The sequence below is a fragment of the Carlito syrichta genome, unplaced genomic scaffold (assembly GCF_000164805.1).
Source record: "Carlito syrichta isolate Samal-C Ts95f unplaced genomic scaffold, Tarsius_syrichta-2.0.1 Scaffold67770, whole genome shotgun sequence".
Lineage (NCBI taxonomy): Eukaryota > Metazoa > Chordata > Mammalia > Primates > Tarsiidae > Carlito > Carlito syrichta.
In genome coordinates this window covers 359,288-381,346 of record NW_007011866.1, presented here as the reverse complement: position 1 = coordinate 381,346, position 22,059 = coordinate 359,288, and positions in this window count along the sequence as shown.

The following is a 22,059-nucleotide window of genomic DNA, read 5'->3' as shown; positions in this document are numbered from 1 at the left end:
TGATGGTTGACTGAGGCACCTAGCACTCACCTCCTTCATACAGAAGGACAAAAGCAGCAAATAGATAACCACATGACAAAAAGAGCATCTGGGAGAGAATCTAGAATCTGGGGGGAGCGGGGATAGGCAGGAACCTCTGAGACACAGAAATTTGAAATGGAAGCATAGAAAGGGAAGTGAAATAGCTGGCCAAATTAGCTCAAGTACAGAATGAATTCCCCGGTGCAGGGAAAAGGTAAATAAGAGCTCTTCGGCAGTCAAGCTTTACACCAAGGATGCAGGTAATTCTAGCTACAGAAGACCACTTTAGCCCTCGCAGACACTGATCCTAGTAGAGGGAACTCATTGGAGTCTATATAACTGCATTATTCCAGAGAAAAAATTGTGTTGATTCTCATCCACCCTCTAAAACACAAACAGCTACAACATGACACCATTTTGAGGATGGAGCCAACATTTGACTTGAAACAATAGCCCCTGAATCTCCACATTACTGGGACCCCACTGACATCCCCGGACATCCACAGAAAATGTTGCATTGTCACAGCACTAGTTGAACACAGCAGTGTAGTCCTATTGCCAACATCCAAACCCATGCAGCACCTACTCTGAAAAATAATTGTCTAGCACACCAAGGAGGCTGCTTCTTCTAGGACATAAGAGGTAGCATGTGGTCTCTGGACATTGAGGGCCTACTGTTTATGGCCACCATCACTAATAGAGACTCATTCACCCTCTAGCAGAAGGGTCTCAGCATTCCCACATGGACTATCCAGGAGTCAGGGGTCATCTCATCTGGTCTACTGCCACAACCACAGGGGGCCTGAGGATTAACTCATTGGGACACACCCATATCCAGGAAAACCTACCCAAAACCTCCAAAAATCAACCACAATCTAAACCACTAAGGAACTTTTAGACACCACCAACATTGATTACAGCCAAAACCATCACATGATAATTACATATCAGCATAGACTCAAAGTCAAAGCACCCTTCTCAATCAGCATTGTAGATACATCTACAAGAAAACATTGTTTTCTGCTACAAAACCTACTCTATAAAATCGGTAGAAGAGTCTGTTGTACCAGATGAGCACATATCAATGTAAGGAAACAAGTAATATGAAGACAAGAAAACAATAAATCTTTAGTAGATCCCAAATAAAGAGTAATCTATAAAATACCTAAAAAGGAACTCAAAACAGCTATCTTAAAGAACTCAGTGAGATACAAGATAACACAGACAAATAATCCAAAGAAATAAGAAAAAACTTAGTGATTGAAATGTGAAATTGAACAAAGAGATAGATACCATAAGAAAAAAGCAGAAATCTTGGAACTGAAAAATTCAATGAATGAAATAAAAGTACACTCAGCAATTTCAACTACAGACCACATCAAGTAGAAGAAATAATTTCTGAACTTAAAGACAAGTGTTTCAAAATAACCCATTTAGACAAATTAATGAATAAGAATAAAGAAAGCCTACGTGATATATGAGACCTCATCAAGCAATCAAAGGTATGAATATTGGAAGTTCCAGAATGGTAAGACATGGAAAAACCATAGATAACTTATTTAATGCAATAATAGCTGAAAATTTCTCAAGTCTTGGAGAAATGTAGACATTCAGTTACAGGAAGCACAAATATTCCCAAATAGAGTGAACCAAAAAAGTCCTCATCAAGGCATATTACAGTCAAATTGTCAAGTGTCAAAGACAAAGAAAGAATTATAATAACAGAAAGAAAAACATCATCACATAAAGTAAACACCTAGCAGGACTCGGTGGCTCAGCCTGTAATCCCGTGCCTTTGGGAGCTGAGGTGAGTGGATTGCCTGAGCCTGCGGGTTCGAGACCCACCTGGGCAACTTGGCAAGACCTCTTCTGTACAATAAATCAAAAATTAGCTGGGCGTGGTAGCGCACGCCTGTAGTTCCAGCTACTTGGAAGGCTGAGATGGAAGGATCTCCAGAGCCCAGTAGGCCAAGGCTGTGGTGGCCGGGAGCAGCCACTGCATTCCAGTCTGGGCAACTGAGTGAGACTCCAACTCAAAAAAAAAGAAAACACCTACCTGTCAGACTAAAAGTATATTATTCAGCAGACATTTTGCATATCAAAGGAGAATGAGATAATGTATTTAAAATGCTGAAAGAACAAAACTGTCAGATAAGAACATTATACTCAGAAAATCTGTCTTTCAAAAATAAAGGAGAAATAAAGTCTTTCCCAGACAAAGAAAAACTAAGGAAATTCAACACTAGTAGACTGGCCCTACAAAAGATACTTACCGAATCTTACTTATGAAAGCAAAGCTGCAATATCTAAAATAATCAAAATTCACAATGCATACAATTTTTATATTAAACTAAAACTTTAATAATGTAAGTATAAAATCAAGATAGAAACATTTTATTTAAACTATACTTTGGACCAAATGGACCTAATAGACATCTACAGAATATTTCATCAAACAGCGGCAAAACACATTCTTCTCATAACACATACAATGTTCTCCAGAGTAGACCACATTAGTCCAGAAAATGAGTCTTAACAAATATAAAAAAATATGATATTATATCAAGTATCTTCGAGACCACAAGCAAATAAAATTAGACATCAATAGCACAACTTTAGAACGTGTACAGATACATACAATTTAAATAATATGCTCCAGTAAAACCACAAGGCCAATGAAAAAATTAAGAAGAAAATGAAATAATTTCTTGAAGCAAATAAGATTACAACATACTAAAACCAGTATAATACAACAGATGCATTACTAAGAAAATATTTGTAGCAGTTTCCTTATATCAACAAAGTAAAAAATAAAAAGTTCAAATAATCTACCTAATGATGCATTTCTAAAACCTGGAAAAGCAAGAATAACCTAAAGCAAAATTAATAGAACAAATAATACAGATTAGAATAGAGGCTAAGAAAATAGTACAAAAGATCAATGAAGCAAAAAGTTGTATTTTTAAAAAGATATACAAGACTCACAAACTGTTAGCTAGACTAAGGACAAAAACGAGAAAACCCAGATTTTAAAAAATCAGAAACAAAAAAGGAGGCATTACAATTAATAAAACGAAAATTAAGCCTGGCTCAGTGGCTCAGCCTGTAATCCCACGCCTTTGGGAGGCTGAGGTGAGTGGATTGCCTGAGCCTGCAGGTTCGAGACCCTCCTGGGCAGTGAGACCTCATCTCTACAATAAATCAAAAAATCAGCCGGGCATGGTAGCTCATGCCTGTAATTCTGGCTACTCGGAAGGCTGAGGTGGAAGGATCACCGGAGTCCAGCAGGTCGAGGCTGTGGTGGCCGGGAGCGGCCACTGCACTCCAGTCTGGGCAACAGAGTGAGACTCCATCTCAAAAAAAAAACAAAAAACAAAAAACAAAAATTTAAAAGAATATTAGAGGTTATTATGAACAATTATATCCCCAAAAATTGGAAAACTTGGAGAAATCTAAATATAAATCCTGAAACACATATAGCCAACTATGATTGAATCAAGAAGACATAGAAAACGTGAACAAACCAATAATGACTACGAAGATTGAGTGAGTAATAAAAAGTCTCTCAAGGGAGAAAAGCCTATGGCTAAATGGTGTTAATGCCAAATTCTATCAAAGATTAAAATAAAAACTATACTAATTCTTTTCAAACCTCCTCTCACAAAAAAGAAGGAAAAGAAAAGAAACGTAAAGAGAAGTAAATAATTCCCAACATCTTATGAGGCTGGGCTCGGTGGCTTAGCCTGTAATCTCAGAGCTTTGGGAGTCTGAGGTGAGTGGATGCCTGAGCCTATGGGTTCGAGACCCACCTGGGCCACTTGGTGAGACCTCATCTCTACAATAAATCAAAAATTAGCCAGGTGTGGTAGCGCGCACCTGTAGTTTCAGTTACTTGGAAGGTTGAGGAGGAAGAATCACCAGAGCCCAGCAGGTCGAGGCTGCGGTGTATGGGAACATCCACTGCACTCCAGTCTGGGTGATAGAGTGAGACTCCAACTCAAAAAAAAAAAAAAGAGGCCAAAACACCAGTATCAAAACTAAGCAAGGATACAACAAAACTACAGGACAAGATCACTGATGAACAAAGATACAAATACGTCAACAAAATATTAGAAAACAAACCCAACAGCACATCTAAAATATAATACATCATGATCAAGTGGAATTTATTTCAAGTGAGACGCAAGGATAGTACAACATATGCAAATCAATAAGTGTGATGCATCACATTAACAAAATGAAGGATACAAATGTGATCATTTCAATGAATGTAGAAAAAGTTTTTGATACAATTTAACATTTCTTCATAATAAAAACTCTGAACAAATAAGGCACAGAAAAAACATATTTGAATATAATAAAGGTCATATATGACAAGTTCATTGCTAACATCATACTGTATATGAAAATGTTGAAAATCTTTCCTCTAAGAGCTGCAACAAGACAAATATGCTACTTTCACCACTCCTATTTAAACAAAGTACTAGAAGTCCTAGTTAGTTCAATCAGGTAAGAGAAGGAAATAAAAGAAATCTAAAGTGGAAAAGAGGAAGCCAAATTATTCTTTTTTGTAGATGATATGATCTTATATTTTAAAAAACCTAAAAGACTATCAAAAAAGCTCTTAGATCTGACAAATTCAGAAAAGTTACAGGATAAAAAATTAACATACAAAGTCAGTATGTTTCTATACACCAATATGAACTAGCCAAAAATGGTTCAAGAAGAAAATCTCATTTACAACTATAAAAATAAAATAAAATACATAGAAATAAATTTAACCAAGGAGATGAGACACCTCTAGAAGAAAAACTACAAACCACAGTGAAAGATATTGAAGAGGACACAAACAAATAAACAGATATCTCATTCTTATGAATCATAAGAATTAATATTGTTTAAATGACCACGCTACTAAAATCAATCTACAGATTCACTGCAATCCTTATAAAAATGCCAGTGGTATTATTCATAGAAAAAGAAAAAAATACTAAAATTTGTATGGGTCCAAAAAAGAGATCGAGTAGTAAAGCAATCCTGAGCAAAAAGAACAAAACTGAAGACATTACATTACTTGACATCCAAATATATTACAAGCCTATACAACAAAACAGTATGGTATTGGCATACAGGCAGATACAGAGATCAATGGAACAGAATAGAGAACTCAGAAATAAACCACGTATCTACACTCAATTGATTTTCAACAAAGACACCAAAAACAAACATCGGGAAAAGAAGATGCTATAGAATTATTGGTGCTGGAAAAATTGGATATCCTCATGTAGAAGGATAAAGCTAGAAACCTATATTTCACTATATAAAAAAAATTAACTCAAAATTGATCAAAGACTTAAAAGTAAGAACTAAACTATAAAACTATTAGAAGAAAAACAGAGGAAACTCTCTAATGCATTGCTCTAGGGAAAGCTTTTATGACTAAGACCTCAAAAAACATAGGCAACAAAACAAAAATAGACAAATGGTACCATATTAAACTAAAAATCTTCTACACAGCAAAAAAATAAATAAATAAAAATCAACAGCACGAGGAGGACATCTGTTGAATGAAATAAATATTTATGAACAATTCATTTGACAAAGGAAAATTTCCCAGTATGTACAAGAAACGAAACAATTTATCAGCAAATCATCATCATCATCTCATTACAAGAAGGAAAAAACTCTGAATAGACATTTCTCAAAGAAAACATACAAATAGTCAATAGGTATATTAAAAAAGTGCTCAACATCACTAATTATTGGGGACATGCAAATTAAAATCTAAAGAGATACCATCTCCTGCCAGTTAAAATGCCTATTATCACAAAGACAAAGAATAACATGCTGGTAAAGATGAAAAAAAAAAGGGAACTCATAAATTGTTGGTGGAAATGTACACTATGTCAAATCAACCTAAGTGTCTATCTAGAAATTAATAGATAATAGATAAAGAAAATGTGTTGTACTTATAATGAGACTCCTAAAAGTTTGCCAAAATGACATTACAGGGTAAAAAAATAAGACTTTATTTCTCAACATTAGCTTTATTAAGGTCAGGACACTTTTGTAAGCATAATAAGAGGCATTTAGTCTATCACTATATATCTAAGAATTCTGGGAATTTAACCACGTTAATGTTGTTTTTTTTTTTTTTTTAATATTATTAACTAAAAAAAGAGGGTGGCCTTTCCATATCTTAAAGATTAGGAAACAAAAATAAGTCAATGGGTACCAAGTCAGGACTGTAAAGTGCATACCCAACGACTTCTCGCCAAAATATGCATCAAAATTGCACTTGTTTGATGAGAGAAATGAGCACAAATATTGTCATGGTAGAGAACACAGGTAAATTTTTTTTTTTTTTTTTTTTTTTGCTTACGCTTTGGCTATCTTTTTCAAAACAGAAAATCAGCAAGTAAAATTCCTTGAGCAACTCAAGAACTTTGCCATAACCATTGCTCTTCACCAGTCCATTTTTGCCTTGAGTGGACCACTTCCACCTCTTGGTAGTCATCGCTTTGAATGTGCTTTGTCTTCAAGATCACACTGCTAAAGCCATGCTTTGATCTCTTGTTACAATTTTTCAGGATCTTTACCTCACTTTTTAAAAATTTTGATTGACAGCTCTGCTCTTTTCTGTAATTCATCTGGTTGACATCCATCAAGTGGAAAGTTTGCTCAAATTTAATTTTTCAGTTGGAGTTTTGTAAGCTGAACCAACTGAAATGTATATGGTTTTGGCTATTGTTTGTTCTGTTAATTGTTGGTCCTCTTCATTTAGGGCACAAACAAGATTAATTTTTTTCTCATAAATTGATGTGGAAGTTCTGCCACTGTGAGTTTCAAATCATCTCTTCTCTTTTTAAAATGAGTTATTCATTCATAAACTGCTGATTTTTTACGGGGCTTGTCCTTGCAAACTTTTTGTAAAGCATCGGTGATGTCACCATTCTTCTACTCAAGATTCATCTTAAATTTGATCTTTGTTCTTGGCTCAAGATTAGCAAAATTTACATTTTTTTGAAAAGGACTCTTTTCAAACTAATGTTTTATTCCTCTTAGTGCCTCAAACTAGATCCTGTTCAGACAGACATGATATAATGAGTTTGTAATAGTTTATTTTGGGGTAAAAAAGTTTTGAACTCCATGCATAGTTTTTGGGGTTTTTTTTTCATAGTATGCATCTCCTAAATTTTCTATATTTTGAAGTACTGATACACAATGAAATACTATTAGACCATAATTAAAAATGAAACTCTGACATTTGCAACAACTGGGATAGAAATGTAGGTCATTATGTTAAGTGATTATGACAAATGCTGATTTTTGAAAAGACAAAATTATTAAGGCTATGGACAGTCCAGCTAGAAAAAAATGAGAACTGACACAGATTACTAATATCAGAAATAAAGAGGAGACATCACTGAAGATTTCATGGACATTAAAATGATTATAAACAAATAATATGTACAACTTTCTGTCCCCAAATACACAAACATAGATAAAATGCACCAATTCCTTGTAAGATACATTCTGCTAAAATTCATACAAAAAGAATGGACATCTGAAATAGATCCTTATCTCTTGGGAAAATTAAATAAATAATAAATGACCTTTAAAAAAAAAATCACCAGCCAGATGGGTTCACTGGTAAATTCTACCAAATTTTTAAGGAAGAAATTATACCAATTCCCTACAATCTCTTACAGAAGCTAGTCATAGTGGAAATATACCCTAACTCATACCCTGAAGCCAACTTGACCCTATACCCAAAGCAATCAAAGACATTATGGTAAAGTCATTACAAACCAACCCAATATTTCTGCTGAACATAGAAGCAAAAACAAACAAAAAGTCTCAACATAATATTAGCAAATTAAGTCTTACAGTATATAAAAAATGTTTCAATTACACACCACTAAGTGAAGTTTATTCCAGGTATTCAAGGCTGGTTCAACATTCAATAGTTGATTAATGTCATCCATCACATCAGTAGCCTAAAGAAGAAAAAAACACATGGTTAAATCAGTAGATGCAGAAAGTGCATTTGACAAAGTATAATGGCCATTCATGAGAAAAACAAAACAAAACAAAAAATAAGAATGGAACTTCCTTAATTTGATAAAGATTATGTACAAAAATTTTAAAGATAATAAGGTCAAGAAACTAGAAATTTTCCCAATAAAATTAGGAGGAAGACAAGACTGTGTCCTCATATTGCTGTTTTTCAATGTTATATTCGAAGTCATAGCTAATGAAAAATAAGAAAAAAATAGAGTATGCAGATTGGGAAAGGAGTAATAAAACTACTTTGTCCACAGATGACATGATTATCTATTTAGAAAATTAAAAAGAATTGCCTTCCAAAATCAAACCCAAGCAAACCCAAAACACCTCCTGGAACTAATAAGTAATTATAGAAAGGTGGCTGGCTACAAGGTTGATATACAAAAATCAGCCACTTCCTATATAGCAGCAATGAACAAGAGAAATATAAAATTAAAAACACATACCATTTACATTATTATGAAAAATGGATATAAATCTAACAATATACCAAATATGTACTAGATCTAGTTGATGAAGACCACAAATCTCAGATTAAATAATCAAAGACAATCTAAATAGATGAGAGCTATTTTATTGTTCATCTTCATGGATAGGTATACTCAATGTAGTCAAGATGTCTGTTGGTCCCAACTAATCTATAGACTCAATGTAATTTCAATCAAAACCCCAAAAACATTTTATATAAAAAACTAATTATAAAGTTTACTTAAGAATGCAAAAGTCTTAGAAAAGCCAACATAGCTTCGAGGAACAAAGAAGACTGACACTACCTGTCTTCTAGACTTACTTTAAAGCTGCAAAAATCAAGACTGTGGTATTGGTGAATGAATCGATAAATAACATAATGGAACAGCATAAAGGGCCTAGAAGTACACTCATACAAATATAGTCAACTTATCTTTGAAAAAGTAGCAAAGAAATATAATCTTTTCAACAAATTATGATTGCTTAATTGGAAATATATATGTAAAAAAGGTGGATCAAGACTGTACCCTTCCAAAAAAGTAAGTCAAAATGAATAGCAGACTTAAGTGTAAAAAGTGCAAAGTATGAAACTTCTAGAAGAAAACATAGGTGATTTCAAGTATGGTGATGACTTTTTAGATTCAACATGAAAAAACATGGTCTATAAAAAAATGATAAACTAAACTTTATTAAAATAAAAAAATTGCTTTGAAAAAGAGACTGCCAATATATTAAAACAATAAAGCCAAAGACAGGGAGAAAATATTTGCAGCAGACATATTTGATAAAGAACCAATACAATATAACCAATTCATACCAAACATTCTCAAAACTCAACAATTATATATATATGCTTAACAGACTCCTCACCATAGAAGACATGCAGATGGCAAATAACCATAAAAAAGATATTCCACATCAAATGTCATCAGAGAAATGTAAATTGAAACAATAACAAGATCCTATTACAAAAATTCAGAACTCAAAGAATATCAAATGCTGGCAAGGACATGAAGTATCAGGAACTGTCATTTATCACTCTCATTTGGCCTTTTTTTTTTTTTTTTTTAAATAAAACAGTATAGTCTTTTCATACACTACTGTAATGGAACTCCTTAATATCTTCCAAATGAGTTGAATATTTATGTTCTAAAAAATATCTGCACACAGATGTTACAGCAGTTTTACTTTTAATTGCCAAAACTTGGGGGCAATCATGATGTTTTTCAGAAGGCAAGTGGATAAATAGATTGTGGTACATCCATACAATGAAATATTGCTCAACGTTAAAAAATATGAGCTAGCACTATAAACCAATATGAAATAAACCTTGATGCATATTGCTAAGTGAAAGAAACTAATCTAAAAAGTCTGCATACTATATAATTCCAATTGCATAACATTGTGTTAAAAGCAATCTATGATGAATAAACAGAGTACAGATGATTTTTAGGGCTATGCAAATTTTCCAGATGATAGTATAATGGCAAATACATGTGATTATATATTTCTTCAAACCCACAGAGTATATAACACCAATTAGCACTAAAGTAAACTATTGACTATGGACCATAATGACATGTCAGTGAAGGTTCAATGATGTGGAAAATGCACCAATTGGTTGGGATGTTAATAATGGGAGAGGCTATATATGTAGGGGTGAAATATATATGAAATATTTCTGTACCTACCTCTAAAGTTTTCTGTAAACTTAAAACTGATCTAAAAAATAAAGTTTAAAAAAAAAACAGTAGATAGATTAAACAGTATAGAAGGTGCTACTTAAAAGCAAAATAATAGAAAATACATCTCTAAAGAAATTCTGCAAAATAGGTAAAAATAGACAAAGATTAAAAATGTGATGGAATCATGGAGAGGAGCAATAGACCTTTTATCATGTATCTAACTGAAACTTTTTTTAAATTTAGTTTCAGCTACATTTAATGATATCCACACATGTATGTGTGTACGCATGCACGCATATACAAAATTCACTAAATGATATGAGACTTGAGAAATTCATTCAGTCATGGAATCACAAACATGATCAGGATCCAAAAGAGACTCCTCAGTGCACAAAATATTTCTTGTTCTGGTCATATCCTCTGCCATCACTAATTATTCTCTTCTGTGATAGCTTTGGTTTTTCAAGAATGTCGTACAAATGAAATCACGAGGTTTGTTAGTGTATGTAACCTTTTGATTTTGATTTATTTGAAGAAGTATGATACATTTGAGACTCAACCACACTGTAGCACATAACAATATTTTGGTCTTTTTATGGCTCATTATTGCACCATTTCATGAATGGACCAAAGCTTGTTTATTGATTCTCCCATATAATGTTTCAGTTGGTCCTACGCTTTGAAATTTTAAATTACACCACTACAGACATTTTTATACTGGTTATTTTGTTAGCATAAGATTTTACTTATCTGTGTAAATACCTAGGAATGAAGTTGCTGGGTTAATTAGTAAGAGTATGGTAAGCTTAGGAGCAATTGTGCAACGGTGTTTTCAGAGTGGCTGTATGATTTTGCATTCTCTTAAGCAGTGTATGAGAAGTTACAATTGCTTATAGTCTCAACATCATTTATAATTATCATTTTAAAATCACCACTTTATTAGGAGTGGTAGTGGTATTTTATGGGGTATTCATTTGCATTGTTTCAATGATGAATGATATTGAGCATTTTTATTATGCATATTTACCATCAGTGTATATTTATTAGTTTTGCACAGTTTTTCAACATACACATCTTGTCATTTTTGTTTAATTTATAACCAAATATCTAGTTTTGGGGGCAATTTTATAAAGGAAACTTTAATTTCAGGTTTCGTTTGGTCATTGCTACTATATGGAAGACATAATCAATTTTTTATGTTGATCTTGTATTCTGTTTATTTGATCAGAGGGTTTGAAATCAGAGGGTGCAGTATTGTTTCAGGTACAGCAAAAAGTAGGTCAACGGAATAAAATTGTGCTTTCCAAAATACATTAGCACTGGATATATGACAAAAGTTAAATTGCTGATTGATGGATAAAGAATGGACTAGTCAATAAGTACTTTTACAAAATTTAGTTTACCAAAGAGAATTTAAAATTAAATTCCACACTAAAGTCAATACCAGGTTTATTAAAAATTTTAATGTAAAATATAACATTTAAACGTTTTAAAGACTTTCAGAGAAAAATAGCTTTATAATCTCAAAAGAGTGAGAGTTTCTTAAGAACAAGAAAAGCACACGGCATCATTAAAAAAGCTAATAAATTGGGTTGCTTTATATTTAAAATTCTCTTTGCATTCAAAACTAAGATAGAAAAAAATGCCATATACAGATTAAACATGTTTAAATGTGTGTAACCAAAAATCAATATCTAGAGTATATGAAAATATTCTAGAAATCGATAATAAAATAATGAATACACAATAAAAAGGGAAAATGTAGAATCAAGCAATGTGCAGATATATTTCAATGAAATTATTCTCAATTAAAATACTAATCAACAAAAGCTCAAAATTATTATGTTACCATTCCATTATGGGACCAAAAATAGTAAACAAACACAAACAACTACAAAACAAAAACAAACAAAAAAACTTGACAATATCAAGTGTTTACATGGATGTAGATACCAGAATTTCTAATTTACTAATATTAGAAATGCAAATTGTTACGACCACTTTGGAGGATTATTCAATGATGTTTAATACATTTGAATATGCTCAGGCCGTCACAATTCCACTACCAGAGGTTTACCCTATTAAAATTCATAGTTGAGTATGTATAAGAAGATATAAACAATAACATCAGTGTGGGATTAAAAGATAATGGAAGGAGGGAGAATAAGCATATATCTTTTAACATTTAATTTTTATTTATAATTGTGACATAATTATACTTATTTATAGGGTACAATGTGATGTTTCAATGTGTGTGTACAGAATATAATGATACTTTATTCTCATTATAGTTTCCTCAGATACGACATTTGGGAAAGTCTTTACTATTAAACTTTTTAATACCTTTTTCCATGTTTTCAGGCTAGAAGGTTGGAAATATACCTTTTCTAACTATGGAGCACTGATTTCACTATTATGCTTTCCAAGCAGTCATAATAAGAAAATTGTAATATACTAAAGTTAATTGAAAATGAATAAAGAATTGTGGCAGGAATCCTGGTACTTTAATCAGAGGAAATTGAGTTATTCTAAGGCTGATACATTTTATTTTAATGTTCCCACTGGCATAATAGGAATTAAATAGCTCTAAGGTGTTAAAAGTATTTAAATGTTTAATAATGAGTTTAATATTTTTAGTAAATGTAGATTAATCACACTGAAAAATGTGCATACGTGACTTCTTTATTTTAACATGAACTTTTTTTGTAAATATGAGAAAAAGAGTTTAATTTGTTTACATTATAAGCATTCAGAGTGATATATTAATGACTAGAATCAACATCAACACATACAGTTATAATTTCCCAATTTTACTACCTACCAAAATATATTGCAAGTGAACCTATTTCATTTCTTAATAAAATTAGGATCTATTGCAGCAGTATTTATGCTCATGCCAAAAATTGAACATGGTTTTTGTTCTTCACACAAAAAAAGGTAATTTTAAAAAATTATGTTATTCATTTACTTCTGAAGTCCTCTAATTTAAATTTGAACACACTCAAAGAGAATAACTAGATGAGTAAATTTATCTCATATTTCTACTGAAAAATTGTTTCATACCCTTAGAATAGATGCATTTGGATGCAATTTACTATTGAGGAAAATAGAGTCAAAATTTGTAGCTGCAAATTAAGAATTCCTGTAACCTATAAATAAAATATGCAAGTTAAATTTTAGATACCCTTTTGATTTAAAAAGTTAGTTTTTTAGTCTACTTTCAGTTTTCTGAAAACCAACTTAATTTTTAAAATGAAGTCAAAACCCTTGTCTCTGCTCAAAATTTTATAAAAAATCATTACATAATATTTATTAAAATTCACGAATTAAAGAGTTCCTCTGACTTTAATCCAGACTACTACTTTTTGGTGTATGAACCACTGTTCAACTGACTTTTTCATTTACCAGATTTTTTTTTTTTTGAGTTGGAGTCTGTCGCCCAGACTGGAGAGTAGTGGCACACTCATGGTCACCTCAGTGTTAACCTGCTGGTCTCTGGCTATCCTTCCACCTCAACCTTCCAAGTAGCCAGAACTGCAGGCACATGCTACCACATCCGGCTAGTTTATTTATTAATTTATTAATTTATTGTAAAGACGTGGTCTCACCAAGTTGTCTAGGATGGTCTTGAACCAGCAGTCTCAGGTCATCTACTTGCCTTGGCCTCCCAAAGTGCTGGGATTACAGGCTGAGCCACCGAGCCCGGTCATGTTCAACTGATTTTAAGGAGGTCTCTGCATTTTATACCAAACAATATATTGATATTATTAATTAATTTTACTTTAATAGACCTTGTTTTCCAAGGCAGCAAATTATGTAATATATTTTTAAACAAAATTTTAATTTAAAACATTTATTAACTTGAAATGGCTTTATCTACTCTGTGCTACAGCAAAACCTACTTTCCCAATTATCATGTAAATGTTTTCTGTCTTTTTTCAATTATATCTTGCCATTTATCCAAACTTAAAGCTTGTTTCCCAAAGTCTAAATTGTCAGTATTTTACATACATGTGGCATATAAATTTGTGTGTGTGATTGTGTGAAATTTTTAATATGTAATGTGATAACATTAAATCATTTTTCATAATTTTATTTCTGTAATTATTGTTTTTTAAAATATCAAATATAACCATGAGAGTAGAGAAATAATTTTGCTTTTGTTTTTGTTTTCATTACTGCCTGCCTAATATTAGATCCAGGTCATTTATATAAAAGTTCAGTTAGAATGTTTTTTAAATATATGCATAAGGTAAAATCATATCCACTAAAAATCATTTTATACCAACCAAAATAGGTGAGAAAGCAAACAAAAAATTTCCTGCCTGAGAGTTGTACATTGTTCACTTTTTAGATACCTCTACTTTATGAAGTTGGATTTACTATGGTTATGTTAGAAGTTATTTAAAATTCATATCCAGTTTTTCACTGTCTTGAACCTTGTTTTAAGCTTAACAGATAAATCCAAACTGGAGAAAAGATTAATCCAAACTAGAGAAAATCACATCCATTATTTACAAAATCCTCAAGATTGGGAATACATGAGTTGAGATTGCAAAACCTTTTAGATTTTTGTAGATCAAGGGCTCATTTCTGATTCAGTTGAAATGCAGGTGGGAACTTGAAGACAGAAAACATGAAGATTCATCTAGAAGGAAAGCAAAGGAAATATTAAGTAATAAAACTTGCTTTTTTCTTCTACAATAGTGGTCTAGATTGAGTTACTTTATGTCAATGGGATGGGATAGAAAGAACAATTATGTAACTTCCCTCCATCAAATCATAGCTGTACTCTAACAAATAAGTAGTTCAGTTATCCACTCAGCCATGATCATGTTTTTCAAATATATTGACCAATTTGAAGATACTGGAAGTTTCTGCTGTTGTATTGACTTAATTATTTTTAATAAGTTGACTCATTATTTTCAAACTTTTAAAAATAAATTTATCAGATATAGTATTGTATATTATTTTGTCTTAAAAATCCTAGAAAGTAAAAACCACAGTGGAAGCCAAACAACTCCCAAAACCAGTATATAAGATGCAGGAACACAAATGAGGCAAGCCAATTTTCACAAAATGAGCCAAGGTAATCTACCTTTACTGCAAGGTGGGGGATAGGGAGGCCACATTAGAACTAATAGCACATAGCTATTATGTGGATGGGACTGGGATCATTTCATTTTTCTGTTAAGTAAAATAGAGACCACAGGATGCTGGAAGACTTGGAGCTCTATAGGCCACAGATATTTGAATTAAACATGACTGCTGACATAATAAAAATACTTTATCAGTTTTATTTTTTTTTAACTTATATTTAATGTGAGTCATTTCCTGTGTCCCACGTAAGAACCCAAGCAAGTATATTACTGTGATAGTAAAAAAAAAATGTCATTCAGATCTCTTACTGAAGCGGATAACTTAATTTTCTGATGACCATAGCTGTATTCCTTTAGGGGTCCATCACTGGATCTCATGAGCTGTTCTTAGTTAATGTCTGAGCAAAGCAGGAATAGTTGAAAGGAAGCAAGTATTCATGCATAGCAAGGTATGGGACTCTTCTAATAGACAAAGTTGACTCAATGATTTTCAATCTGCCTGGAAACACTTTCTTAGAGATGTTTGCAGTCTGACAGACTTCTTCCCAGTCTTTTTCACCTAACCCATCTTTTCCAGGGAGACAAATATAGGATCTGCTTTTGTGGTTTGAAGACTCTGTCTGAATTCTCTGGTTTTTTTAATCGATATTTGATCCAATAAGTATCTTGTATATCAAATCCCATCATAGTATTTGCTTTCTTAAGTATCTACACCAACACAATGATTTTTCTAGAAATTACAATAATCTCAGTTAAGAAACTGGAATGTTGCGTGCCCAGTAAAAATCCACACTGGTAACCTGAGTCCAAACTGGTAACTCTGAACTTGATTTAATGGAAGCCCTCCTCTCCACCATCTCATATCTGCTGTCAATAGAAGACTTTGTTGGCATGAAGGCTACGATTGGAATATTCTCTTTCTCCTCATTGTGCTTTTTCTCCTCCTTCCTCCCTCTCTCATTCTCTAATCTTGCTGGCCAGTCCAGGGCATGTGGAGAATGAATGAAAGATAATAGATAAGGAGAAAGAGAGGATTTTCCATTGCAAGCTAGCTTTACACTTCCTAGGGCTGACGGTGGCTTAAAGCTGACTCTTAGAAATCTTTCAAAGATTCCGCACTAGTACCTTCTGTTCCACAGTTTCTTTGACCTAAGTGGATGTGATTTTTCACAGACCTTAGACTTCTTGCATCACCTCAATTCCTTTATGCTGAAATTTTTCCACCTTTCTAGTCAGCTTTTTACAAACAAGAATAGATTCAGGGTATACATATGCAAATGTGTTACATGGATATATTGCATTTATATAGTTTGGATGGCTGTCCTCTCTAAACCTCATACTGAAAGGTGATCCTCTATGTTGGAGGTGGGACCTAGTGAAATGTGTTTCAGTCATGAGGGCATATCCTTTGTGATTGGATTGGTAATGTTCTCAGTAATGAGTAAGCTCTCACTCTGTGAGTTCACATGAGAATTGGTCGATCAAAAAAGCCTGACACCTTCTTCTGTGTGTCTCTCTCTCCCTTCCTGTCTCACCATGTGACATGCCATCTCATCCTCCCCTCTGCTATAGTTGTAAGCTTCCTGAAGCCTCGCCAGAAGTCTAGCAGATGCCACCAAAACAAATTTCTTGTCTTCATAAATTACCCAGATTCAAGTATTCCTTTATAGCAACACAAGATAGACTACCACATGCACAATGGTGAGGTTTGGGCTTCTAATGTAACCATAACCCAGATAGTGAACATTGTACCAAGCATCTAATTTTCAGCCTCTAGCCCTCTTCCACTCTCCCCTTTTTGGAGTCCCCAGTGTCTATTAATTCCATCTTTATGTCAATATTTACATATTATGTAGCTTCCACTATTAAGTGAGAGTTTGTGGTATTTTATTTTATTTCTGTTTCTAAGTTATTTCACTTAGGATAATGGCTTTTGGCTCTATCCATGTTTGTTGCTGTAAAATGTACAATCTCACTATTTGTATGACTATATAGTATTCTATAATGTATATATACCACATTTTAAAAATGCATTCATCCATTGTTGGATAGGTGGACTCTGTGGTTTTGCTGTTATGAAAGTGTGGAGATAAACCTATGAGTGCAGGGGTCTTTTTTTGTGTGTGTATAGTGATTTATTTTCCTTTGGGCAGATACCCTGTAGTGGAAATGCTGGTTCAAATGGTAATTTTATTTTTAATTCTATGAGAAATCTCTATATTGTTTTTCACAGAGGCTGTACTAATTTATATTCCCACTACCAGTGTATAAGCATCCCCTTTTCTCTGCATCTGTATTAACATCTGTTGCTTTTTGAATTTTACGAATAGCAATTCTGACTGGTGTAAGATACTTTAATTAGCATTTTTATGATGATTAGTAATGTTGAACATTTTTTCATATGTTTTAAGGCCATTTGTCTGTCTCCTTCTGAGAAATGTCTGTTCGTGTCCTTTGCCCATTTTATAATGTTTTTTAAAAATTGTTCTCATGGTCTGGGTCTGGGCCCAGCTGGTAATTTTCCGTACCAATTTGTGTCAGCAAAATGGCGGGGACTATCTAAGATGATGTCCTTATGGTTAACACAACAGAATAAACAGACAACTTACATAATGAGAGAAAATATTTGGAAATTATGCACCTGACAAAGAAATAATATCCAGAATTTACAAGGCACTCAAACCACTCAACAAAAAAAAAAAACCCAAATAACCGCATTAAAAAATTGGGAAAGAAACAAACAAAAAGTCGACAAAGAACATGAACAGACATATTTCAAAAGAAGGCATGCAAGTGACCACCAAACATATAAATGCTGCTCGACTTCATTAATCATCTCCTTTTAGCTAGACTTTTAAATTATATTTTTAGCCAACGACTTACTCAGTAACATTAAATGAGACATATTATCTCTCACAGCTTTATTTTTCTTGTCTGTGATTATTGAGAGAATAATGACAATAATTATGAACCCATAAGATTTACATGAGTGAAGATACAATTAAGATAATTAGAGGCTGGGTGCAGTGGCTCCGCCTGTAATTCCAGTACTTTGGGAGGTCAAGGCAAGAGGATTGCCTGAGCCGGGGGATGTGAGACCAGCCTGGGCAACTTGGTGAAACATCGTCTCTACAATAAATCAAAAAATAAGCTGGGTGTAGCAGTGCTCACTTGTAGTTCCAGTTACATGGAAGGCTAAGGTGGAAAGATTGCCTGAGCCCAGCAGAGAGAGGCTGTGGTAGCTATGAGCATGCCACTACACTCCAGTCTGGGTGACAGTGAGACTTCAACTCAAAAAAAAGATAATTAGATAGTTCTTAATTAAGATGGATAGAGGAAGGATATGGCTAATTTTTCTGAGATAAATAAATATGAGAAAAAAACAAAAATAATTTTTTTCTTGCATTATTTCTCCTGAATTTAAGCAGTTAATTTTTTAAGTCTTGGTTTAAGGGTATAAATGAATTTTTTTAATACAAATATTTTGATATTTCTTCCTTTATTGATCAAGTGATTTTTAAAATATATGCTGTTGGTCATTTTTATGAAAAATGCTCACTTTATCAAGAAGTCATAATTTCTATCTATTGTATATAAAATGCATAACTATTACTCAGGAATAGTATGAGCATAATCTACTCTATTTTACGTGTTGCAAAGCAGTTACCTTAATAATAACGATTGTTACCAAAAAGTAGCTCAAGATATGACATATAGAATTACACATGCAAAGAATTTTGAACTTTGTGTGGTGCAAACTGTTAGGCGGGGAATAATCTCTAGTTGTAGAGGCAGTAGAAAGAGAAAGAGCAACAACAGTAATTGTCCAATTAGATTATAGTTAGAGAGGAGACAAAAGCTGGTTAGGCAGAGAGGGAGGGTCTCAAGACGACTTAACACTAGCTAGACCGGCCCCCTGCACCACCCCCATTATATAACTGTTGACTGAAAATGTGATTAGTGTAGTTAAGAACATCCTGTCAACCCAGGGTGTACTGCTAAAAAGGACTTTTTGCTGCTTAAATGCAGGAGTAGTAGATTAACTAACTATCCTAACTTGACCTTGGTTTATTATCATATCATTAACATAGCATTTGCATTGCAGTTACCTACACCCCAGTGGGCTTTTCTGTGGTACTTATGGATGATATTCAAGATGGAGTACCTTTGGTCAAGAACCCGCATGTGCAATAAGAATTGGGTCTCAGGAAGTAAAGGACAGATGAGATGTAAATGAGAGAATCGCCCTCAGAAGAGATAAGATAAAGACCACACACAAAAGATTCCTAGCACCAGCTTATCCGTTTCAGGTCCTGTCTCTGAAAGGGCAGACCGAGAGTGGGAAGCCATTTTTCATATTGTTCTTAAACCCTGACACAATGATGAGAAAGTAGAAGCTATGCTTTTGGAGAAATGCACACTTTAGGTAAAATTAACTTTTCAGACTTTGTCTTTTCAGAAACAGACTTCCAGGTATCAGAGGTATCTCATAGTGTCAATCAAACTTGCCTAGAGTAAAGGGATTTACAAGGCTTAGGACATCATGCATTGGGCAAGGATTATAAAAATCATAAAACTTGTGATTACAAAAGTTATAACCGCTCAGAGGGAGAGCAGGTGAGGATTCGATCTTCACTAAATTGGGCAGTAAGTACAGGGAAGCCAAGGATCCCCTGAAGCTACCCACTGGGAATGCCTGGGAGATAAGGGGAGGTGCACCCTCCATTAGCTCTAAGGAATGTCATTCAGGAAGGAGCAGGAGAATTAGAATCCTTATCACATCCTTCTCTAGGGGCTATGATAATGTGGGTGGACATTAGTGGCTCTCTGTGTCACAGGTTCTCCAAGACATCCACAGGTGGTCGATAAGGAAGTCATGGCAGTCACATGCAACATCTCCAAGGAAAAGGATTTAAGCCAGGGCTTTGGGAGGCTATGACGCCACACTCACCTAGAGTTTGGGCCCGTTCGCTGTCTGTGGGGGTGAACTTTTCTTAAATAAATCTTTTCTTCTCTCACATCTGTGTGTTGCAATTCTTAGCATTTACTCGGCTCTCTGGGTTCCCAGCACGGCACCTCTGGCTTACTGGCTCCTGTGGTGCTGCGCTTCGCCTCTCCTCCCTCTCCATCCATCTACCCTCAAACTGTCCATACCCTAACACTCTTTTTTTCTAGAGCACTTAGTTGCTTAATAAACTCTTTCTTTCGGCCAGGCACAGCGACTCAACCTGTAATCTCAACACTTTGGGAGGCCGAGGTGAGAGGATTGTCTGAGCCCTGGCACTCCAGACTAGCCTGGGCAACTGGATGAGATCTCATCTCTACAATAAATCACAAAAATTCACCAAGCACGGTGGTGTACATCTGTAGGTCCAGCTACTTGGAAGGCTGAGACAGAAGGATCGCCTGAGCCCAGTAGGTTGAGGCTGTGGTGGCCGGGAGCATGCCACTACACTCCAGCCTAGGCAACAAAGAGTGAGACTCCAACTCAAAAAAATTAAAAAATAAACTCCTTCTTTCACTCATCCTTTTGGTGTCTGCATTCCTTAATCATCTCAGTCACAGGACAAGAGCCCGAGGTTGCTGGTTTAAGCTGACAGTGGCGTTCAAAACTCCTTCAGCATTAGAAGGATTAAGGACAAAGAATCCTTTGTCCTCAGATTTATAGCACATGGGAGCTCCCTCATGAGATTTGGTGAATCAGTGGATAATTTACCTAGTGAGCTGACAAAGAGACATTTAAACACGTAAAATATAGTCAACTGCATTTTTCACATCTCCTGTGAAATACTTCAGATTGTAGAGAAGTAGAAATATTGTCAGGTTTAATTGTTATCTAATCTTGAAGAATAGGATTTTCATCGTTTCAAAGAAGTGGAAGCACTAGAGATGTCTATCATATAATCCAAGAGAGTTAAAGGAAAATACAAATGAACTCAAGATTGTCTTGTTAGAAAAACTCAGAACTGGGGAGAGATATGAAAGTGTTGAAGGTTACAAGAGAAAATGATTCTCATGTATCTTTTCCATGATATTAGAATTCAAGAAAGCTATGAAGAAGAGTATGGTTTGCTTAAAGTAAAAATTAGTGTCTATTTTGCTTATGAATTCTGTTATAGAAATGACCCTTAATATTTTTTATAAAACCAGTGTTGCATGATTACTAGTTTTCTAAGTTTATCATTGATATGAGATTAATTCAGACTATACAGTGGCTACATTTCTATTTTCACTGAATCTATATGGTAAAAAAAATGCAGTACTTTTATCTTCTGAGATGTTAGTTATAATCCTCAAAAAATAAATAATATTTGAGTAACATTGTCAAGTATTATATGCAATTTAACCTAAAACCTTCAAGGTTTCTTTGTAAAACTCATGTTCAAATAATCTCGTAAAATTCTTGTAAAGGCAGTGAAATCTGAAAGGCCATTGCTAATGACTAAATATTCAAGGGAGTTGTAATGTGTTATATTGTTGAGATCATCCTAAATGCATGCCAAGTGTTCATCTTTGAAGCAAACATCTTTAAGGGTCAAAACATGGCCAGGTAATGGACTCTGTATAAGGACAAATCAATTAATAACTGTGCTAAGTATTTAAAGATGACTAAAAGTATGGTGGTTAGTAGTAACCACAAATTCTGTAACAACAATATCTCAACTCGTTTTTTTTTTTTTTTTTGTTGTAGTCTCACTCTGTCGCCCAGACTGGAG